Source organism: Rhipicephalus microplus, chromosome X (assembly GCF_043290135.1).
Source record: "Rhipicephalus microplus isolate Deutch F79 chromosome X, USDA_Rmic, whole genome shotgun sequence".
Taxonomy (NCBI): Eukaryota; Metazoa; Arthropoda; class Arachnida; order Ixodida; family Ixodidae; genus Rhipicephalus; species Rhipicephalus microplus.
The window spans coordinates 336,037,655-336,043,896 of record NC_134710.1 but is presented as its reverse complement, the minus strand read 5'-3'; positions in this window follow the sequence as shown (position 1 = coordinate 336,043,896).

Genomic DNA, 6,242 nt, shown 5'->3' with positions numbered 1-6,242 from the left:
AAGACAGCGCATGAGCAGAAAAATCAAATAATGATGTGCTTGACATTGGCAACATTTTGCTCTTTTCATCTCTCTAAGAAGTCATCTTCAGACTATAGTCAATGAGGTCTGCTTTCAATATGACTATGCATTAGGTATTCATTAATCTGTTTTGTGAGACAGATATTGGTATGTTGCCAAATGCTACAAGATTGCCAAGTTTTTCATACTGATGTTTCTCAAGAAGATGAAGCACAAGGTAACCACAAGCCATCTAAGTCACATTATAGCTCGATCCTCAGACTTTGGTCATAGGTTTGGCTACTATGAATGGGTAAACTGACTGGGCTAGTCTATCAGAGTTCTCACTGTGGATAACTTGAAATTTCTGGCAAGTTTCTCTGGGATCATTGAAAAAACATTTAGTCAGTGTGTCTACTCTTGTTATAGTTATAATAAAGTAGACCAGGAAAAATGGGTGTGCCCACGATAGTTTGCCTTGTTTCAGCAGCAAAGGTACCCACCCACCTCGCAGCTTAGCCTTACAAAGGTATGCTCCAGCACTTTTCGTATAAGGTTGCAGATGTCAACCATACAATGCAACTGCCACTATAACCTAATTAACCACTAACCTATAACCTAATTATGCCCAAGAGGGGGCACATACACAAAGGCTATCACTAGTCGCCTTTGAAAATGAAATAACAAAAAGGAGAAGAGGACAGTGGAGAAAGGAAATGCTAGGAAAGATAATGTTTTGAGAGAATAGAAAAAGGCAGCCTTTAGAAAAAGCCAGGACCAAAGGGGTGTGTTGCCTCAACCAGGGAGTGTTAAAGGTCCAGTTATTTTGTGTCAGCTAAACTCCCAAAATCCTCTTTTGCCTGGACACAATTCTCAAAACATTTCTCTAAGGGTTTTACTCAATGCAAAGATAGAATGAAATAAAGTAAATAAGTAAATAAATAAGGGTGACAAGTAAAAGATATCCGCGCATATCCACGAGGTGAATGATGATGAGTGGGTGAAGCTCTGGAGGTAATATGGGAAACCGTGAATCCTTCATAAATTTTGCCCACTCGATCATCACGTAAACACGTCACAAACACGGGGTGTTGCAGTACATACACACACAACTATTTATTTCGTCACCGTATATGGTAGCAAGATGTGGCTTCCGTTTACCCTTCATTATGACCGCTTTGTGGCCAGTGAAGTGAAGTGACGATGGTTGTTGGATCAGATGCAGTCTGAAATGATTGGCCCCAAGCTCTGGGTCAGCTTGATGATGAGCTGTACTGCAGCTGCTTTGCGAGCCCTCCGCTCCACCGTCTTGTCTTCATTCATATTATCCAAGTGCACAGACTGACAAATGTCTAAAGAGAGAAAGTGTGCCGAGAACGAGCCTGGTTTGTAGTTCTGGCCCTCTATAGATGTCGTATTAAACTAAAGCATGTGCCAAAGTGGAGAGGGTGCTGCAGAGCCATCTGGTGGTCTGTATTCAAACTAGAAGCAAGAGCACAGCTGCCCCTCTAGTGAGCACTCCGAGCACTAGCGGCTGGCTACGGCGATGTGGGGAAGCCTCAATCATAAGGAGCTTTGCCCCGAAAAATATGTCATGTTCTCTAACCAGTTCTAAACTCTGTGCCTTTTTTCATACAAAAGTGACCTCTTATCAATTTCGGACATTTAATTAACTCCTTGGGCTGCATTCAGTTTGTGAGGTGCCAAATAAAGGCTGATCAGTACCATAAAAAAAACTCCTGAAACTGTGTTTTCAGCTATAGTGTCATTTCATTTCGAGTTGAGCTGCCTCACAGCTGGTGGTGCTGTTTGCACAGGTGACCATGACAACTTGTAGCAGCCACTCTTTAGTACCCAAGGCCATGTGTTGCATCGCTCCAATGATGAGGGCTCCGCATGTTCGAAATGAAAAATTCGACAATACGAACCGTCCTTTACCACTGACACAAACCAAACTGAAAAGTAGTCGGACAAATGCAGCGCGACTTAGACAAAGTCATAGAACACGGACGAGTGCCTTCTTAGTTGACTGGCAGGCACATCAAGCAATTAGGTATATTCATTTGCCAAGGCCGTATCAGTGCGGCAAGTTCCATAAAGGAAGGGGCCGAATCTAGAAGCAATCTGTTCCAATAACACCTTGACTTGGGTGAGTTACTACATACCCAGAAAAATGCAGCGCGACATAGACATCTTTGCTTCACGTGTCTACCGTCTTCATCTAAGCTGTGCTGCATTTGTCCAAGTATGTACCAACTCTCTTAAGTCTAGGTGTTATTGAAAAGTGGTGTTATACTTAAACTAAGAAATTCAACAAATTGTTGGCTGTTTACACAGTACAAGGTCGTCGAGAAGAACAAATATTCTTTCAGTCATGGAGCGTAAGCTCAGAGTTGCACAGTGAACCAAACTAGTTGGTACTTTGGTACTGGTTTGTTATGTTACAGCATGCCAAGAACAAGGAAAAAGCGAAGACCCACTCATGACGGGAGACAGCACTGACTATCAGCTGAAAATTTTCATTCTAAAAAAGAAACTTAATTTTGCAAGTACCGTAGACTCTCAGTAAATGGAAATCTCTTAAAAACGGAACTGCTGCTAAAATGTAACGAGTGCTTCTGACAAGATTGGTTTTGTTTTTGCATTCTGCACCCCTGGTCATCTCTCGGTAAATGAAACTCCTGTTAAAGGAAACATATTTACCTGGTTCCTGCAGGTTCTGTTTAATGAGAGTCTACTGTACGTACGTCACAAATACTATGCGCAGGCATGCAAAATTGGCCTTACGTTTTCTAAAAGATAATAAAAATTCTGTTGATAGTACCGGGTCTCGTTGTGGCTGTGCCCGAAATTTTTCCTCATTCTTATTGCACTATAACATAATGAATTAAGCTTATAGCAGTTTCCTTCCGTGAAACTGAATGCGATATTGGAGAGTGTGCTTAAGACACTATTTGCAAAGACGTACAGTTCTTATTGACATTCTCATCTCAGCAAAATCTCACTCTCCTTTTTTTAACTTTGATGCATTATTTACCTGAAATTTCTACAAGTTGAATTTGACTCAATGTCTTCAGGAAAGCATTCAGAAAACTGGCTTACATTAAAAGACAAGGGCTGTCAAATCGCACAAACAACACACACTCACACAAAATTCCTACATTATTGAAATCCACAGCTATTCTTCCTCATGTAAAACATAGTACTTGATTTTTATAAGCTCAGTATTTTACTTGTAGGTTAGATTTTTGCAACATGTATGATTTTAGGTCTGAAATATTATTGGGTCAGTTACTTAATTTACTGGGGTTATATTCAATGATCTAAAATAAATGGTGCTATAATTGGTTTTTTAACCTAAAGCCGAAATCGAGTAATCATATGATCAGAACACATTTCTCATTTTCTACACACATATTTTTAAAACTCATTATGTTTTTTGTTATAACTTTTTTTGCTACTTATGGTACAATGAATTTTGATCATCCATAAAATGAGTGTTATGACTTGATCTGAAAACCGTTTGCAGTGTCACACTTATCGCATAATATAATATGTTGCTATCAAAAAATACTTTTCCGCTGAACAGTTTTTTTTTTGTACATCTCCAGAACAATACAGAGGAAACTTTGCCTCTCTTATGAAGTAGTTGACCTGCAAGACAAATTATTGCTTACTTGAAATTGGCATGGAAAACTAAACAAGTCTAGTATTAAGTTTTGTCAGGTCTGACCGTAAAACACAGGAAATATCTTCATAATAACACATTTCTATTGTAAGATCCTTAAGGACCCCCACCCTCTACTACACAGCAGGCTTTGTTGGAAATTTAGATCACACTAGTGCATTGTTAAGGAAGGTCTTACCAAAAGAAACATTCAATCTGGTTCCTTATTGGACAAGTAAAAAATAATTAAGATGTCATGCTCCTATGTCTTCAGGAGAAAATTTTCTGTTGAAAAGTAAACACAAACTTTCTTGGATCACCTTACTTCAGCGAGCAGCATACTTCCCTGCATTCTCCCAACTGCCAGAGCCAAAGGAGCATTGTGTTCACATCACCAGCCCCGCCTCCATTTTTTTTTCTGTTGCTTTGTGTTACTTCACGTGCTTTGCATTGGATGAAGAACCTAACTTATGGGCCGTGGTCAGCAACATTCCTAGGAGCACTAGTTAAGTATGAATGCGCGTGTGACTTTCGCTTTAGCAAAGTTTAACATTGGATGAGTTGCTGCACAGCTTAACGGAAGAACTGTGGCACAAACTGAGAATGTGGAATAAATGAGAGAAGACAGGTGCCCTATCCAGTCTTCTCTCATTTTTTCTTTATTCTCAGTTTGTGTCACAAATCTTTGGACTATTGCTTCTGTTAAGCATGTCACACTCAATTGAGAGAATGTACGACCTTCTGTTTAAACTTTTGAGTTTTCACACCATAGACGTACTTTTTCAGATTAATTTACAAGCACCGATTGATTCATGCACCAAACTTGTTTGTTTACAATGCTAAAAACAGCAGAGGTCCTTTAAGACACCAAGCTCTCTCCTGGGCTATGCAGCCTGCCACATTACTCGGAAAGTCTGTGAAGGAATATAATGACAAAAGCTAAAATGAAATTTATAGAAGATGTGGCATACAATGAACCATTCTGCCATGCAGAGTTTCATGCAGCGCTTGATTGTTGCTGCAAAGGAGCCCCAAGTTCTGGTCAACAAATTTGTCTGAGCTTCTGTTGATGTAGCAGATGTTGAAATGTCTACTTTCTGAAACATAAACGTCCTCCTTCCCCTCTCTAATGCCATATGGTCATCCTGCAATACCGCTTCTGCTTGGAAACAGGATATTGTAGTCCTAATTCTGAAACAGAGCAGGATACATCATCTGTTTAGAATCATGGGCCTAAACTCTAACAGGCTGCCTCTGTAGAATTTCAAAAATATGATAAAGTGCCGCTTATATACTATATTTCCCAAAATCAAATTCCTTTACCCATTCTAGTGTGCATTTTGAAGAAGTTGATCCATGGCTCAATCATCTAATAGATACATATTGAAGCAGAAGTTCAGGAAGCTTTTGTTCACGAGCAGTTTTTTCTGTCCACAAAAACCTTTTCTAAACGCTGTGTCTGGCTTTTCATTAGATGCTCCATCTCATGCAGCAAATCTTTGCCTTGCGACTATTAGTAGTACAATGCTGTACTATATATGTGAGACATGTCACCAAGGGCCAGTGACAAAATGCGGAGATGGAAACGCTATATATTATAAGTTCGGTTTACATTAATGTGACACTTACAATACTAGCGTGAACACTCACTTCTGGGCAGAGTGGTACGTAGTGTCCTACTAGTTATCAATTGCATTTTCTTGCAATTTTGTTATATAATCGATTGCTTTTTTCAAAACTGTAACATTCTGGGTAATTCAATTACATTTTCATATAATTGAGTACCTGTAATTAATTACTTTTTTTCTAAAATCAAGTTCTAACCAAGCTTCTACAGCTGTTCTCATCCCAAAAAATATGTGACTGCTCTGTAGGGACCCCCAGTCTCAGTGTGACAGGACAGGGGGTCCCTCCGAACCCTATTTTTTCGCCTTTTCCCTGGCCTTACCTGCAATGCCTTACCCAAGCACCAGCAGCAGTCAAGCATGATGCTTCATAGAAGGCATGGACACTAGCATCGAAGCACTGTGCAACAACAAGCTGGGGCTCAAGGTGTTCGCACTACAGCGCATGCATTGAGAAAGTGTTCAATATAGCAGACCTTTGAACGAGAGAACGTGGAAAAGTCAGCAACAACAATTCAGAGAAGCAACTTCTGTTGGAAGTTAAGAATGCATAGCGCTATATGAGAGAAGCCAAAGTAAGCATCCCAGTCTTCGTGCAAGTCTCCAGTTTTTTTTCTATTATGCAAGCCACAGTGATTCATTGTAGTTTCAGTAAACTTGTGTTATTGTGTTACGGCAATACAGTTAAAAGGGCCCCTCACCAGGTGACGTAACAAATTTTAGTTGGACACTAGAAGTTGTTTTGCATCCAATAAAGAGCATCATGTCACCAGAATTCTTTTAATCGGTTCATAAAATGCTGAGAAAATCACTTATTTGAAGTGGTGAAAAACTATGATACAAGGGGGCAAGCTTAGAAACTTTTGCTGCCCGCCTTGTGTAGCCTTCGTTAGCCAAATCCTTTCCCTGCCCTCTTCGGCGCACGAGCAGGAGGATCACATGACGCATTC